This window comes from Muscardinus avellanarius, assembly GCF_963383645.1.
Source record: "Muscardinus avellanarius genome assembly, chromosome: X".
Classification (NCBI taxonomy): Eukaryota; Metazoa; Chordata; class Mammalia; order Rodentia; family Gliridae; genus Muscardinus; species Muscardinus avellanarius.
In genome coordinates this window covers 2,178,748-2,197,240 of record NC_137792.1, presented here as the reverse complement: position 1 = coordinate 2,197,240, position 18,493 = coordinate 2,178,748, and the positions used below count along the sequence as shown (strand labels likewise).

Genomic DNA, 18,493 nt, shown 5'->3' with positions numbered 1-18,493 from the left:
ACATATACAAATATATATAAATTATATATTTATATATATTATATTTAAATTATATAAATTATGCCGGGCGTGGTGGCACACGCTTGTAATCCCCCCGGTTGGGAGGCGGAGACCGGAGGATGGCGCAGTTTCGAAGCCAGCTGCAGTGGCTTAAGAGATGCTGTTTCCAAATAAAATATAAAATAGGTCTGGGAGTGTAGCCCGGAGGTAGATGGGCTTCCAGGAACCCCAGTACCACACACACACTCACACACACAAAATAAATTATATAAATTATGTATAAATATGTCATATAAAATATATTTATATATAATTATATACTATATATAAAATTAATATATACATATACATTTAATTTTTTTTATTTGGAAACAATGTATAATCGCATGTTATGAAGATAGAGACTGAAATGAGAATTTGAGAACCAGTACTCGGGATGTAAAAATCCTCATGTTAGTGGGCTGTTAGGAGCTAGCAGATGCTTAATAAGGGGCAAGAGGAGGGCATGGCCACAGATGAACACCCCCTGCCCCCAGACACATCAACAGTATTTCCGTGCGCTAATGTCTGAGAGCTGTGGCCACGTGACGGTACCCGGCCAAAGGGCCTTTGCAGATGCCATCGGTCTTATGATGGCCCCGATGTGCTCGCGAGGGTCAGCACAAGAGTTTGGAAGGAGGGCCACAGGTGGGTAAAGGGGCTTGAAGCGTCCGGTTTGGAGCCACGCACATAAATAAAGGGGTGGATGGATGCATTTGTGGAGCTGATTGTAAAGGGGGCCTCTTTCCTTTTTCTTTGCTTTTTGGTACTAGGGGTCTAACTCAGGGACATTCTACCTCTGCGCTGTACCCCCAAGCCCTGGTTAATTTTTATTTTTTAATTTGGAAACAAGATCTTGCTAGGTTGCCGAGGGTCTCAGTTGTTCAGGCTGGCCTCCCCCTAATCTGCGATCCTCCTGTCTCAGCCTCCCAAGTACCAGGATTAGCCACCATTATCCCCAGCAGAGTATTTCTGTTGACAGGAGGTAGAATGGCCCCTAGGGCTAGTCTTTTTTTCTTTTTCTTTCTTTCTTTTTTTTTTTTTTTTTTTTTTTTTTTGGTGGTACTGGGGGTGGAACCCAGAGGCTTTCTACCTCCGGGCTACACTCCCAGACCTTTTTTATATTTTATTTGGAAACAGGGTCTCACTGAGTTGCCGAGAGCCTCACTAAGTAGCTGAGGCTGGCTTCGAACCCGTGCGATCCTCCTGTCTCAGCCGCCCAAGCACTGGGATGACAAGTGTAATTACAAAGGCTCCCTCGTGTCTCCCCTTCATCCTCTGCGGGAACATTTATTTAATCACCACTGTATGCAGTCAGACTGGCCGGAGGGGCGGGGAGGAGACGCTCCTCCGCTCTTGGATTTAGAATATTACATTCAACAGCCATTGGCTTCTCAGGGCTCCTCTGTTCCTGGCCCGTGACGGAGCCAGAGAATGGTTTCTTAATATTAACAGAATTTGTTCTAATCACAGCTCCAAACCACATATCGGCCCCACCCTGGGAAACAAAAACTAGGAGGTCCACACCCTCATCTCAAAGCCAAGCCCAGTATCCTGTGTTTCCACAAAGCATTAAATTAATTCAAGAAGGGGGAGAAGGGGGTGCCCAAAACACTTAGAGACCACAGCGGTGGGTCTCTTCCCAGGGGAAAAAAAAAAGTCTTCATGTAGCATGCGCTGTGTGTGTAATGATACTCAACTTCAGTATTCAAAAGTGTTTTTAAAATATAGCGCGAAGCCAGGCGCACACTCGTCATCCCAGCATTCGGGAAGCTGAGACCGGAGGAGCGCAGGTTCGCGACCAGCCTCAGCTACTTAGGCCCTCTGCAACTCAGTGAGACCCTGTTTCAAAATAAAGAATAAAAAATAGGGCAGGGGGTGTAGCTCGGAGGTAGAATGCCCCTGGGTTCTATCCCCAGACCCGCAAAAAAAAAAAAAAGAAAAAAATACATTAAAAAATTGTGTATCATTTTCTTGTAGCTTAAATTGGGTTCTGCTAGTCCCATAGGGATGGATATTTTACTTTATATAATTTTACTTTATCTTTTGCAATACTAGGGACTGGACATTCTACCTCTGAGCTACACCTCTAGCCCTATTTTATTTTGTATTTGGAAACTGGGTCTCACTGAGTTGCAGAGGGCCTCGCTAAGTAGCTGAGGCTGGTCGCGAACCTGCGATCCTCCCGCCTCAGCCTCCCAAGTACTGGGATACAGGCACACGCCACCACGCCCAGCTTGAGAAGAGAAAAATTTAAAAGACACAGGAACGCAGCACAGTTCCAGCTTTGACCCAAGGTGGTATTTTAGCTCTGGATTTATCCTGGCAAGAGCTTTGAAAATACAGAGAAACCATTCCCCCTCCTACTCCTCTCCCCAAAGCTGCTCTGAATCACGGTCTCTGAGCAGGGCACCCCGCCAGCCACGTTTGCAAAGACACTCTTGCAAATGTCGTGGACTGAGCTACTGCGCCCCGATTCCTAGGATGCTTGATGGTTTTTTTTTTTTTTTTTTTTTTTTGGCGGGTCTGGGGATGGAACCCAGGGGCATTCGACCTCCGAGCTACACCCCCTGCCCAATTTTTACTCTTTTTTATTTTGCAACAGGGTCTCACTGAGTTGCAGAGGGCCTCACTAAGTAGCTGAGGCTGTCCGCGAACCGCGATCCTCCGGTCTCAGCCTCCCGGGTGCTGGGATGACAAGCGTGCCCACTGCGCCCGGCTTGCTGGCTTATCAACAGCTGACAAACAGCCCTTAGGCTCAAATGTCTTGTCTTTAACCTCAAACAGGCTCTATAAACATTATACATTTACTAAATCCTACTCCACGTGTGTGTGTGTGTGTGTGTGTGTGTGTGTGTGTGTGTGTGTGTGTTACTAGGAATTGAACCCTGGGGAATTCTACCTCTGAGCTACACACACACCCAGTCTTATTTTACTTGTTTTTTTTTTTTTGCAGTACTGGGGATGGAACCCAGGGGCATTCAACCTCCGAGCTCCACCCCCAGCCCTATTTTTATTCTTTATTTTGAAACCGGGTCTCACTGAGTTGCAGAGGGCCTCGCTAAGTAGCTGAGGCTGGGCTCGAACCGCGATCCTCCCGTCTCAGCCTCCCGAATGCTGGGATGACATGAAACAGTGTCTCGCTAAGTTGCTGAGTCTCCCTAAATTACTAAGCCTGGCCACAAACCTGGGACCCTCCTGTCTCAGCCTCCTAAATATTGGGGTTGCAGGTGTTTATCACTGTGCACAGCTTGAGAGTTCACTCTCGAAATGGATTCATAATCATATAATAGGTAGAAAAGCCCCTGGGTTCCACCCCCAAATACCACAACAACAACAAAAAAGAAAAATATAACAGGTATCTCTGAGCCTATTTAGAAACGGCAGGATTACACCTCCCACAGTCCACAGCAGGGCTAATATCAAACACATATGTTATTCTTATTTAAATTTAACTGCAAAGCCAGGCATGGGGGTGCACGCTTGTCATCCCAGCATTGGGGAGGCTGAGACCGGAGGATCATGGTTCGCGGACAGCCTCAGCTACTTAGTGAGGCCCTTTGCAACTCAGTGAGACCCGGTTTCAAAATAAAGAATAAGAAATAGGGCAGGGGGTGCAGCTCGGAGGTCGAATGCCCCTGAGTTCCATCCCCAATATTGCAAAAATAAAAGCAAATAAATAAATTTAACTGCATTACAAGAATTTAAAACTATTTTGTTCATTTAAAAAACTCAGGAGCCGGGCGTGGTGGGCACGCTTGTCATCCCCGCGCTTGGGAGGCGGAGACAGGAGAATCACGCAGGTTCGAAGCCAGCCTCTCTGGCTTGAGAGACCCTGTTTCCAAATAAAAACTATAAAATAGGTCTGGGAGTGTAGCCCGGAGATAGAAGGGCTTCCAGGAACTCCAGGACCACCAAAAATAATAAATAAATAAATAAATAAATAAATAAAACTCAGGAAACCATTTGAATCTCTTTTAAAACTCATTTTTAAAACCCAGTTGGTCTTTTTTTTAAATTAATACCATTGAACAAGTAACAAAGAAGGAAATTTGACTTTCAACTCTAGGGCTCTGGAAAAATATGACTCCAACTAATATTTTCCCATTTGAGTTCATCTTCTCCAAAGATTATTTTCTAGTTTTGGGGACGGTGTTCTCCCCGTCAAACCATCTTGGCAACGCTGCCTTTTGTCCAAATGTGAGTGTGGGTGTTGTATTTACCTGGGTGGTTTTCTATCACTCCATCATTACGGGTGTAGTTTCTGATTATTCATATTTTCACACGTCTGGATTAAAGTAACTCTGTTTTTAACAGTACTAAAAATTGAACCCAGGGGCGTTCTCCCATGAGCCAGACCCTCCCCAGCCCTTTGTCTTTGTTTTGAAACAGGTGCTTGCTAAGTTGCTGAGGCTGGCCTTGAACCTGTGTTCCTCCTGTCTCGGCCTCCCCAAGTACTAGGATTACAAGCCTGCATTGCCACACCGACCTCCATTTGAACTTTTGAATAATCTGTGTACTAAACCCAACAGCTGGAGCACCAAGAATTCCTATCCTTCCCCCTTCTTCTTCTGTGCCTTAATTTAAGTTGCAAAGGGCAAAGGAACTTACATCCTCGTTAAGGTTTCAATTAAATGGGTTAAAATAATCTTGCAGTAGGGAACATTCAGTACTCAGAAGCTGTGTTTTCCAGCACTTTACAAAGAGAGTGACCCGCGGCCTGAACACCTGTGTTCACGCCGTCCCTCGCCTGAGGACGCAGGCTGTCTGTGAGAAGAAGTCTCATCGACGTGATTCCATGGACCTGAGCACTCTCCAAATCTAATTTATTTTGAGGATCTTGGTAAGTTAGTGAGGGTCTCTTTGCTTAATTGCCGAGGCTGGCCTTCAACTTGCGATCCCTCCTGTCTCAGCCTCCGGTACTGGGATGAAAAGGGTACACCGCCGTGCCGTGCGTGGCTGGTAAAGTCACAGCTTCTAAATAGTTCATTTGGGCCGGGCGTGGTGGCGCACGCTTGTCATCCCCAGCGCTTGGGAGGCTGAGACAGGAGGATCGATCGTGCAGGTTCGAGGCCAGCCTCAGCTACTGAGTGAGGCTCTCAGCAACTTAGTGAGACCCTGTTTCCAAATATAAAATGGGTCTGGGAGTAGAGCCCGGAGGTAGAAAGCTTCTGGGTTCCACCCCTAGTACCACTAAAAAAATAAATAAAAATAAAAATAAATAAATACTTCATTTAGTGTCCCTGATCAACATTAATTAATCAATTCTCTTCCTTTGGGCCTTGCAATAAGAGCTAAGTTCTGTCTTCTCACCAACGGGGCAGGCCGACCTGGCACCCACAGAATTCACGGCCTCCTGGGAGGAGGTTCTAAATAATAGTAAAAAATCACCCCAGTATCCTGATGGGCTCTTCTACACTCTCAGGAAAGAATTATACGGCCACATTTTTTTTCCCCCCCAGTGGGAGCCAAGGGAAAGTATTTTCAGCCTTCCGAAAAGTAATTCCAGAGTTTGGGGTTTGTGTCGTGGCCTAGATGTAAATTTCTTTTTAAGTGATTGTATTTCATCTTGCCTGAATACTAAAATAACAGGAAATAGCTCAGAGACCAAGGGATGGGTTCACGACAGGGTAAGTTGGGCGCGGTAGGATGTTTCAGTATCTTCAGATAGACCTGAGAACCCAGATGGGGTTCTGACGGAGAACTGCGATGCTCTTCTCCTGGAAGTATGAGACCCCCGCCTGCAACTGCATTCTTTAAACTTCTGCCTCCTTGTGCATTCTCAGGGTGCCCGAGTGCATGACTGAAAGGCTGAACTGGGGGTGTCAGGGCTCGGGGGGGCCACGAAGGAGGCAAGCACCCACCGAGGTAACAAAAAAAAAATATCTGCTTTAATCTGAAGGAACCCGGCACCTTCGGGGTTCCAGGCGAGGTCAGCGGGTCCGGGGAAGGGACCCGCGAGCTATCTTCCTGGAGAGTTGCAAGCAGCCCAGACGGGCCACGGAGTCGCCCAGGTGGCGGGCCAGAAAGGATGCTGCTTTTAAGCCGGTATTTTGGGGGGGACTAAGCGCGGGAATGCTGATCCTCTTTGCGACATCTGTAGCCTCACAACTTTTTTTTTTTTTTTTTTTTTTTTTGCGAGTCTAGGGATGGAACCCAGGGGCATTTGACCTCCAAGCTTCACCCCCAATCCTATTTTTATACTTTATTTTGAAACCGAGTCTCACTGAGTTGCAGAGGGCCTCACTAAGTAGCTGAGGCTGTCCGCGAACCATGATCCTCCAGGTCTCAGCCTCCCGAATGCTGGGATCACAAGCGTGCGCCGCCACGCCCGGCAAGTCTCACAATGTTAAGTATGTTTCACAGCACCTGGAGTCTCAGGATATCTGCTTTTGGCTTCCAGGGTTTCGCCTCCTGTCCCCGCTGAGGGGGTCACACGGGGGAGGAGAGGGGGGACCCGACCTATCGATAACATCTAGATCCTTCCAGCAAACATCACATTTCTCTTTTGTATATGATAGTGGAGATGGAGCCCAGGAGTGTTCCGCCTCCGAGCTACACCCCCAGCCCAATTTCTTTTTTTTTTTTTTTTTTTTGGTACTATGAATGGAACCCAAGGTCATTCTACCCCTGGGCTACACCTCCAGCCCTATTTTTTATTTTTTATTTGGAAACAGGGTCTCACTGAGTTGCGAAGGGCCTCGCTAAGTAGCCGAGGCTGGCCACAAACCGCGATCCTCCTGTCTCAGCCTCCCGAATGCTGGGATTACAAGCGTGCGCCACCGCGCCTGGCAATTTTGTTTTTTATTTCGAAACAGGGTCTCGTTAAGTGGTTGAGGCTGCCATAAGTTGCTGAGGCTGGCCTCGAACCTGTGATCCTCCTGTCTCCGCCTCCCAAATCCTAGGATTAAAAGGTGTGAGCCACCATCCCTGGGTAAAGACCACCACTTCTAAGACAGCAGACTCCGGCGGTCACCTGTTGGGAGCATCGCCGGTCACCTGCTTTGAGGTCGCCTTGGTCCGGCTTGGGAGGGACGCAAGCTGCCCACCCCAGTGGGAATTGTTTTGCACGGAGACAAGTGTCCGAGGACCAAACGGGACTGATAACCATGAACCTGGACTAGTAAACAAAGACCCCGGCAGCTTCCTCGCTCACCCTCCCCTTCCCTGATTCATCTGTGACCCCCTTGGTGTCATTCCCTGACTCACCCCATGATCGCTTTGCTATTTCCTGTGGTTAATAATTTCTTATAATGTTTTTGTTAAAACCCTCAATAAAAGAAGGGTGCTAGTAAAAGGACGGCAGGAGTGGAGACAGCTCTCTCCTCCCCGTCTCCCCGGCTGCCATGTTGACTTTGCTGTCATCCACGTGAGAGGTGAATTCCCATCAGCGCCGTCCACTACTGTAACCTATATTTTTTTACTTCTTTCTCTCTGTGGTGCTAGGGATTGAACCCAGAGCCTTGCTCGTAGCAGGAAAGCATACTGCTACTAAGCTCCAGTCCCTAGTTCCACGGTTGCCTGTTAAATTATTTTTATCTCCTTTCTCTTTAGGTTGCATTCATAAAGATTTCCACAGCTCATTCTTTCACACAGATTCACTAAATATGTGTGTGTGTGTGTGTGTGTGTGTGTGTGTTTGCGTGTGTGTGTGTCTGATCTAAGAAAAATGTGCATTATGGTAGTGACAGATATTGTAATTTTTTTTTTTTTTTTTTGGTGGTACTGGGGATGGAACCCTTCTACCTCTGGGCTACACTCCCAGACCCTATTTTTATATTTTTATTTGGAAACAGGGTCTCTTAAGCCAGCGCGGCTGGCTTCAAACCTGTGCGATCCTCCTGTTTCCGCCTTGCAAGCACGGGCATTATAAGTGTGTGCCACCACGCCTGGCGATATTGTCATTTTTTTACATAAAAAAAAAATAAGTGTAGCACTTGGGAGGCTGACACAGGAGGCTCTTGGGTGTGAGGCCAGCCTCAGCAACTTGCCAAAAAGACCCTATTCCAGAATAAAAATAAACTTAGTGAGGCCCTCTGCAACTCAGTGAGACCTGGTTTCAAAATAAAGAATAAAAAATAGGACAGGGGTGTAGTTTGGAGGTCTAATGCCCCTGGGTTCCATCTCCATACCCACCAAAAAAATAAATAAAATAAAATAAAATAAAATAGGGCCCTGGGGGATAGCTCAGAGGTAAAAACCCTCCTAGGTTCAATCCTCAGCACATAAAACAAAACGACTGCAATAATTTCTTGCATTTTCAGACAAAAGCTTGCTGGAGACACAGCTTTTAAGAGGTCTAGCCCTTCTCTTTAAGACCACCTCCAACAGCTCCGAACTGAACTTTAACTCTGTCTGTCCATTTCCTGACTGGGGAACATGGGGGACTTTTGCCTTTGACAACCCCGACTTTTCTTAGTTTCATCTTTAGACAATGTATTTCGCGGTGTGGTTTTCAACCATCTCATCTATAAAGGAGCGGGTTTCCAAATTATGTAGCATTTCATTGCTGGAATCTGAATGTTTTGTTTTTGTTTCGTTTTCGGCACTGGGGATGGAACCCCAGGGCATCTGACCTCCGAGCTCCGCCCCCAGCCCTATTTTTTATTCTTTATTATTATTTTTTGAAACAGGGTCTCGCTGAGTTGCAAAGGGCCTAAGTAACTGAGGCTGGCCTCAAACCATGATCCTCCAGTCTTAGCCCCCCCAAATATCTGAGATTAGAAGCAGGTGCCACCAGGAGGTTTTGAAATTTTAAAATATCCAAAGAGCAGGGGGTGGTGGTGGCACACGCTTGTCATCCCCGCGCCTGGGAGGCAGAGGGAGGAGGATCGCGCAGGTTCGAAGCCAGCCGCGCTGGCTTAAGAGACCCTGTTTCCAAATAAAGATATAAAAAAATAGGTGTCTGGGAGTGTAGCCCAGAGGTAGGAGGGTTTCCAGGAACCCCAGTACCACCAAAAAATAAATAAATAAATAAATAAATAAATAAATAAATAAATAAATAAATAAAGTTAAAAAAATAAAAATAAAATATCCAAAGAGAGACCAGTATAATAGTGGAAGGGGTGGGGGAGAGGGGGAAAAGAGGACGGAGGAAGGAAAGAGTTCAAATCATACTATGTCCAGATATGAAGGCATCAGTACCAAGCTCAGCAAAGGTAATGGAGGAGGAGGCCGGGAGAACGGGGACTGAGAGGTTGAGAAAAATACAGCATGTGCTGGGCGCGGGGGCGCTCCTATTATTCTGACACCTCGGCATGAGGTATCACTACTATGCACCAATGAAAGTGTAAAGATGTCACTACTGCTATTGGGTTAAATACTGACCCTCTTTAGCCATTATAATTCCCAATAAACAATTTCACAACATAATTTACATGAAGCTTGTCCGTGGGTCCCTCCCTCCCTCCCTTCCTTCTTTCCTTTTGGGTTCTTTGAATTGAACCCAAGGTCATTTTTCTTCTGAGTTTTATCCACAGCCTCTCTCTTTATTTCCTTATTATTTTGAAAGAGCTGAGCCAGGCGTGGTGGTACATGTCTGTAATCCCAGCATTTGGGAGGCTGAGACGGGAGGATCGTGGTTCGCGACCGGGTTCAGCTACTTAGTGAGGCTCTTTGCAACTCAGTGACACCTAGTTTCAAAAATAAAAGGACTAAAAAAAAAAAAACTAGAGCTGGGGGTGTAGCTCGGAGGTACAATGTCCTGTGCCCTGGGTTCCATCCCAGTACCGAAAGAAAGAAGGAAAGAAAGAAAGGGAAAGAGGAAGAAAGAAAGAAAGAAAGAAAGAGAAAGAGGAAGAAAGAAAGAAAGAAAGAAAGAGAAAGAGGAAGAAAGAAAGAAAGAAAGAAAGAAAGAAAGAAAGAAAGAAAGAATAGAACAGAACCGGGGGTATAGTTTGGAGGCACAATGTCCCTGGGTTCCATCCCGGTACTGCAAAAAAGAAGAAAGAAAGAAAGGAAGAAAGAAAGAAAAAAAGAGGAAGAAAGAAAGGGAGAAAGAAAGAAAGAAAGAAAGAGGAAGAAAGAAAGAAAAGAAAAGAAAAGAAAAGAAAAGAAAAGAAAAGGGCCGGGGGTATAGTTTGGAGGCAGAATGCCCCTGGATTCCATCCCGGTACTGCAAGAAAGAAAGAAAGAAAGAAAGAAAGAAAGAAAGAAAGAAAGAAAGAAAGAAAGAAAGAAAGGGAGGGAGAAAGAAAGAAAGAGGAAGAAAGAAAGAAAGAAAGAAAGAAAGAAAGAAAGAAAGAAAGAAAGAAAGAATAGGGCCGGGGGTATAGTTTGGAGGCAGAATGCCCCTGGGTTCCATTCCAGTACCGCAAGAAAGAAAGAAAGAAAGAAAGAAAGAAAGAAAGAAAGAAAGAAAGAAAGAAAGAAAGAGGCCAGGGGTATAGTTTGGAGGCAGAATGCCTCTGGGTTCTATCCCGGTACTGCAAAAAAAAAAAAAAAAAAAAAAAAAAAAAAAAAAAAAAAAAAAAAAAAAAAAAGAAAGAAAGAAAGAAAGAAAGAAAGAAAAGAATAGGGCCGGGGGTATAGTTTGGAGGCAGAATGCCCCTGGGTTCCATCCACAGTACCAAAAAAAAAAAAGAAAGAAAAGAAAAGAAAAAGAAATAGCTAAGTTGCTCAGAGTTGATACAGCTGGCCTTGAACCTGTGGTGATCCCGTCTCAGTTACTTTTGACCAGGCATGGTGGCCTCTGCCTGCCCCCCACCCCCTGAGTCCTTAGAAGGCTGAGACAAGAGGAGTGCAGGTTTGAGGCTAGTCTTAGCAACGTAGAGAGGTCCTCGGCAATTGAGGGAGACTCTGTTTCTAAATAAAAAATAAAAATAGGGCTGGTGGGGTAGCTTGGAGGTAGGATGCCCCTGGGTTCAGTTCCCAGTACCATTAAAAACAAAACAAAAAATTGTTCACTGACAGATTTCCCAGGAATATTTTGTAGGGATAATGCTCCCAATGTTCTTGAATATTATAACAGCACGAGTCAGTGCCAGTATAAAAGGAATTTTCAGTTGGGTATGGTTTGCCTATTGGAGAGCTAGGTGCCTGCTGATACTGTCTTCACTGCCTTAGTTAACACGCCAATGCTGTCTCCTGATTTATTATTATCACTAATTCCTTGCACTTTTCCATTTTACATTACTGTTAATTTTGCTTTTCAAAAGTTGAATCATTTCCAACATTTTAAATAACCGTATGAGTCAGCACTTTCACGTGGACGTTAATAAGAACGTAATAGTGGCCACCTTACCTCCTTTCTGACAGCATTAGAAAATTCCTGGCTCTTCGGCATGAAGACATATTCAGCTATGCGGCTAAAAATTATTGTTATTACTTTTACTTCTATTTTACTCGGAGATAATAGTTGGATTTTATAAACCTCTTTTGGGCACTTATTAAAGTCGTGGGGTTATTTTCACTTAACACCATAATGTCATGCATTACATTAATACACCTCCTGATACTGAATCATTCTGGCATTCCTAAAATAGATATTATTTCATTATTTCTTATGAGTTCTTCATTCACTATGGGATTAAATGTTCGCTTAAAGAGTTTGCATTAATATTTATATAGGAGACGACACAACTGTGTGCATATAATTTTCCTTCTTTCCGATCCTGTCAGACTTTAATATCAGAGTTAAATCACCTTTATGATACTTGATACAAGTGTTCCTTCTTTTTATATGGCCTTGGCCAGTCGGATAACTTAGGAATTAAATGTTCTCTCAAAGTTCGGTAGCGTGGATATTTCAGTTTCTTTGAATGACGGAAAAGCCGCCTAAGGAGACGATGGTCATGAGGCGTTTCATGCGTAGGAGAGAGGATGGGGGGAGTCTTGAAATGGTTTCTCAGTAAAAATGATGATTCTCAATAAATTAATAGCTTCTAAATATTTCAAAGGGGAAAAAGATGCATCTCATATTTATTTATTCTGTTTTTCTCCACATACGCTAATTTCCGTTCCGAGTTATATGTATACAATATAATTTTTCTCTCTCTCCTTCCTTCTCTGTCTGTCTTTCCCTCTCTTTTTATCCTTCTATCCTCTGCTGTAACATTTTTCTTCCTAAGTTCTTGCCTTAGGAATCAGATCCCAAGAGTAACTATTGATACGACGGTCTTTCTTCTTACAGGGTTCTTGTCCAGTGGATTTTAATGAGTAAAGTCCAAGGAGTAACAAAGGACATAGAAATATAAAATTTTTGGTGGCACTTGGGTTCCTGGAAACCCTTCTACCTCCGGCTACGCTCCCAGATCAATTTTTTTTTGGCGGGGGATGGGGGGGAACAGGGTCTCTTAAGCCAGCGCGTCTGGCTTTGAACTTGCACAATCCTCCTGTCTCCACCTCCCAAGCGCGGGGATTACAAGCGTGCGCCACCATGCCCAGCACAAAATACAAATATTTAAGCCAGGGAAAGGTAAACGACAATTAGGAGCTCCCTCTACATGGGGCGTGAGGAGGTGTTCCTGAAAGCGAGTCACCCTGAAGGTCTTGGGAGGTTGGCTTTTATACCTTACTGAGGTTTCCCTTCTGCTCTTTTATGATTGGTCAGAACTGGGTCTTGGAGGACCAATAGCCTTTTGTCTAATTTCAATACTTAATTTGAATTGTTATCTTCTGGGCTGCTGGTCCCTGATCTCCTGGCGCCCGTGGGTCTCTTACCTCACTGTTCCCGACCCCCAGCCCTCACAGAAGGCGATACGGATGGCCTTTATAATCCCTCCCGTGCCCCAGGTCCTCTTCCCTCCCTCGCTAATGTCACAGATTGGGAGACTATGGTCGTGGGGAAACTGTTTCTGGGGACCCAGACTGTTAGGGCCCCAGACACAATCTCCCTCAAAACATAACAAAACACAAAACGACCAAAAACAGAAAAAAAAAACAAAAAAAACCGTGGGTTCTTGTCCTGAGCTAAGGATAAATATGCATAGCTTGGACAGTTGCTGAAGATTTAAAGAAGTTTATTAGAAAGATAGAAATACAGAAGATAGGTGCAGCTCCATACCAGACTGGCATGGAGGGGTGACTCGAAATGAATACGCTTAAGGGATCACACGTGGACCGGACTTTTAAACCCATGACCTCCATCTTGTTTACGTAATCCTGACGTAGTGAACGTCCCTGTAAGGTACCTCCCCTTAACCCTGTAAGGTACCTCCCCCAGCAAGGTGTGGTGAGGTGTCTCCTTTCAGGTCCAACCCTGCCCCATTCTCCCTAGATCATCATGTAGGTCTGTCTTTAGATAGAGAAAGGCCTAGTTCTCCTCTTCTAAGACCTGTCTTTAGAGAAAGGCCTAGTTCTCCTCTCCTATTGACTGGTTAATTGCTTTTAGCTAGGTTAATTTACATTGGAATAGTTGCCTGCTTTTAGGCAGAAACCAAGTCCTTGCACAGATTTGCCCCTCACCCAATTTTTGAAATATATTAATAATGAGAGCTTTCTCAAATCTTCCTAGGCCCTTCCCAATACTGGTACAGCTATCAGATTTCTTCCTGGACTCCCGGGCCGGTTCTCAAGACAGCAAATGTGAATTCTACCCTCACCAGCAACTACCAAACGATCCTTGACTTATCCTAAGTTGTACCAAGAAATACCTGGGAAAGAATGTGAAATAATCGTGGAAGCTAAGAAGACAATTTCCTTGTAAACAATGAGAAGCAAGCTGCCATGCCTAACAAGAGCCAAGAAAACAGAAAGCAAACTACAAAAACAGCACATTCTGATGTCTCCCCAAGACTGAGGCCGCTGACGGGGATACTTTGGTTTGGGTAACAGAACCCCTGGGTCAAGAGGAGACCAAGCACTGGAACAAAGAATGAAATTTAAGGATTCAGAAATTCAGAATCATCGCTCCTCTTCTTCTCTCTGTACTTAAAGAAGTTTTGGGTTTATTTATTTATTTATTTATTTATTACCAGAGATGGATCCCAGAGGCTTTTCTACCTCCTGGCTGGCTGCACTTACTATACCTATTTTCTATTTTATTTGGAAACAAGGTCTCACTAAGTTGCTGAGAGCCTCACTAAGCAGCTGAGGCTGGCCTCGAACCTGCGTGACCCTCGTGTCTCAGCCTCCCAAGTGCTGAGATTACAGGCGTGCGCCACCAGCCCTGGCCCTTAAGGAAGATTTGGAGAAAGACTCTGGATTCCTGAGCCGGGTGTGGTGGCGCACACTTGTAATTACCCCAGTCCTTGGGAAGCTGAGACAGGAAGATTGCAGGTCAGCCTCAGCAACTTAGGGAAACCCTCCATAACCTAGTGAGACTCTGCTTCCAAATCAAAAATAAAATAGGGCTGGAGGTGTATCTCGGAGGTAGAATGTGCCTGAGTTGAAGTCCAGGAAAAAAAAAAAAAAAGAAGAAGAATCTGGATTCCTGAAACCATTTGGTCAGCGCTGGTGGGGGACCGAGCAAGGCAGACAGACATAACCAGGCTCTGCTGTTGCTGCCGTTCAGATAGGTCTTCTCCATCCTTGGAACCAGTTCTAGGATTTCTGCACGGCTGACATGCTCTGAGGCTGTACAGCTACCTCACGTGCCGTGACCGTGGCCCAAGTCTGTCACCTCCAAATTCTGAGAATTTGGCCATCCTTGGTATGCTACCTGGCTTTAGTTGTGAAACCAGAAGACAGCAGGTTAGCTGTTTTGAGTACCAGAATCCCCATTTTCTATAAATGTCCCCTTCTTCCAGCCTCGATTGGACCTGCTCACTGCCCCAGGCCAGGAAATGTCTCTCTTAGAAAATGTAGGATCCAGGCCCAGAGTGGTGGTGCACGCCGGTAATCCCGCGCTTGGGAGGCTGAGACAGGAGGATCGCGCAGGTTCGAAGCCAGCCTCGGCTACTTAGTGAGGCTCTCAGCAACTTAGTGAGACCCTGTTTCTAAATAAAATATAAAATGGGTCTGGGAGTATAGCCCGGAGGTAGAAAGCCTCTGGGTTCCACCTCCAGTACCACCAAAAAAAAAAAAAAAAAAAAAGATTCTCTCCTTGGCCGGGCATGGTGGCGCATGCCTGTAATCCCGCGCTTGGGAGGCGGAGACAGGAGGATGGCGCAGGTTCGAAGCCAGCTGTGCTGGCTTAGGAGACCCTGTTTCCAAATAAAGATATAAAATAGGTCTGGGAGCGTAGCCCGGAGGTAGAAGGGCTTCCAGGAACCCCAGTACCACCAAAAAAAGAAAGAGAAAAAAGGAAAAAAGAAAATGTAGCATCCACAAGAACAACTACATCCCAGTGGCAGATATAACTTGTACGGACTGCAGGTTTGTTAAAAGACATTAATGGAGCATTTACCTTTCTTTGTGGGTCTGGAAATAGAACCCAGGGGCATTCTACCTCTGAGCTACACCCCCAGCCCTATTTTTTATTTTTTATTTTGAAACAGGGTCTCGCTGAGTTGCAGAGGGCCTCGCTAAGTAACTCAGGCTGTCCGCGAACTGCGATCCTCCCGTCTCAGCCTCCCGAATGCTGGGGTGACAAGCGTGCGCCACCACGCACGGCTTAGTATTTACTCTTTTGTTTTATTTTGTTTCGGTCCTGGGAATTAACCCAGGGACATTCCTCCTCTGAGCTATACTCCTACTCCCCTTTTCTTTTTTGTTTTTTTTTTTTGTTTTTTTTTTGGTGGCACTGGGGTTCCTGGAAACCCTTCTACCTCCAGGCTATGCTCCCAGACCTATTTTATACTTTTTTATTTGGAAACAGGGTCTCTTAAGCCAGCGCAGCTGGCTTCAAACCTGCGCCATCCTCCTGTCCCCGCCTCCCAAGCGTGGGGATGACAAGCGTGTGCCACCACGCGCGGCTGGGAACAACCGGGCCGCGGGGCACTACACAGAAGCCGCAGAGCTGGTCGACTCAGTGCTGGACGTTGTGACTGCCTGCAGGGCTTCCAGCTGACCCACGCCCTGGGTGGGGGGACTGGGGTCTGGGATGGGTACCCTCCTCATCTGCAAGATCCGGGAGGAGTACCCAGACAGGATCATGAGCACGGTCAGTGTGGTGCCCTCGCCCAAGGTGTCGGACACTGTGGTCGATCCCTACAATGACGCTCTCTCAGTCCACCAGCTTGTAGAAAACACAGGTGAGACCTATTGCATTGATATCGAAGCCTCAATGACATTTGCTTCAGAACCCTAAAGCTGAGCCGGGCGTGGTGGCGCACGCTTGTCATCCCCGCGCTTGGGAGGCTGAGACAGGAGGATTGCGCAGGTTCGAAGCCAGCCTCAGCTGGTTTAAGAGACCCTGTTTCCAAATAAAATATAAAATAGGTGTGGGAGTGTAGCCCGGAGGTAGAAGGCCCCTGGGTTCCATTCCCAGTACCTCCAAAACAAAACCAAAAAAAAAAGCCAGGTGTGGTGGGCACGCTTGTAATCCCCACACTTGGAAGGCGGAGACAGGAAGATCGCGCAGGTTCGAAGCCAGCCTCAATGGCTTAAGAGACCCTGTTTCAAAAATATAAAATAGGTCTGGGAGTGTAGCCCAGAGGTAGAAGGGCTTCCAGGAACCCCAGTACTACCAAAAAAAAAAAAAAAAAGAAAAGAAAAAATAGGGCAGGAGATATAGCTCGGAGGTCAAATGCCTCTGGGTTCCTTCCCCAGACCCGCAAAATAAATAAATAAATAAATTAATTAATTAATTAAATTATATTAAAAGAATAAAAAAAACCCAGGACCCTAAAGTTGACCACACCCACGTACGGCAACCTTAACCACCTAGTGTCAGCTGGCCGTGAACATGGTGCCCTCCCCCGGCCTGCACTTTTTCATGCCGGCTTCGACCCCCTGACCAGCAGGGGCAGCCAGCGGTACCCGGCCCTAACTGTGCCCGAGCGTCCCCAGAAAATGTTTGACACCAAGAACATGATGGCTGCCTGCGACCCCCACCACGGCCGCTACCTGACGGTGGCTGCTGTGTTCAGGGGCCGTCTGTCCATGAAGGAGGTGGACGAACAGATGCTTGATGCCCAAACACAAGAACGGCAGCTATTTCGTCGAGTGGATCTCCAACAACGTGAAAACGGCTGTCTGTGACATTCCACCCCGGGGGCTAAAAATGTCCGCCACCTTTATCAGCAACAGCACAGCCATCCAGGAGCTGTTCAAGAGCACCTCCAGGCAGTTCACAGCCATGTTCCGGCGCAATGCCCTCCTGCACTGGTACACGGGCGAGGGCATGGACGAGATGGAGTTCACCGAGGCCGAGGGCAACATGCACGACCTGGTGTCCGAGTACCAGCAGTACCAGGACGCCATGGCTGAGGAGGAGGGCGAGTGTGAGGAGGAGGCCTAGAGCTGTCGTCAGCGGGTAAAGTGTGGAAGCGGTGTGAGTTCTCTTCACCATCACAGCCCGTCCTGACGGCCATGCCTCACTGCACTTGCTGGCCTGTCACGTCACCATTCAAGCATTTTCATAGCGTCAAAAAAAATCGCCCCTAATATATTTTGAATTGAGTGTAAATAAAAACACCGATAATGTATTAGAGTTTCTACTTCTCCACGCCCGATCAATTACAGTTTATCTCTTCCTTGGGAGTCCTACATTTAATTTCCACACTATTTCCCCATGGGTATCTACCCCCCAAAAATGAATACCAAACTACCAAACCAGTGCACGAGTATCTATGTTCAGAGACGCACAATTCAGATACCGGAGGGGAAACCTCAGCAAAGCTGAAATGGAAGGGGAGGAGAGGAAGAAGGCTGAGGTCGACCAATGGAGGAGCTACATCCAAATACGTGTAAAATATGAACGGTCAACCTGGACACTCATTGTTGGGAGAGGGGGAAGAGGAAGCGGGGGTGGGGAGGGCACCAAGCACTGAGTGAATATATGTCATTTTCAATATGATCCACAAAATAATAAATAAAATAAAATGACTATTTTTATCACTAAAAAAAAAAAAAAAGGCTTCATGACCTGGGAAAAGGTAAGCCAGGTGTGATGGCACACACTTGTCATCCCAGTACCTGGGAGGCCGAGACAGGAGTTCAGGTTCTTAGCGAGCCTCAGCTACTTGGTGAGGCCCTCTGCAACTTAGTGAGACCCTGTTTCAAAATAAAGAATAAAAAGTAGGGCTGGGGGTAGAGCTCAGAGGTAGAATGTCCCTGGGTTCCATCCCCAGTACCTAAAAAAAAAAAAAAAAAAAAAAAGACAGAAAAACGGTACTGTCACATAAGGATTAAACTATATGTGATCTTTTTCTTAACCTCCCCCAAATAACCTGGTTCCTGCAGAGTCTTATCACTATCTGATAATCCACGAGGGTTGTATTAAATGTCATGGCAGCGGACCAAGTTTCAATGCACACAGAACTATATTTTCAATTTGCACTTATTACCTTGGTCAAGATCCATTCCGGTTAAAATTGTTTTTGTAAAGGCATAGGAACTTCATCTGAAATGTGTTTAAATTCAATCTGAGCTTTAATGAGCTAGAAGAAAATTATTGGAAAACTGAGAAGAA

The 18,493-nt window shown here is 45.9% G+C and overlaps 1 pseudogene across 1 annotated transcript; it reads left to right on the top strand.

Annotated features, from left to right (window-relative positions):
- Positions 1-15,838: 15,838 nt before the first annotated feature.
- Positions 15,839-17,320, top strand: LOC308278584 (tubulin beta-4B chain-like; annotated as a pseudogene). Its single transcript has 2 exons — positions 15,839-16,181; positions 16,701-17,320. The product of its transcript is annotated as a tubulin beta-4B chain-like (transcript).
- The last annotated feature ends 1,173 nt before the right edge of the window (positions 17,321-18,493 follow it).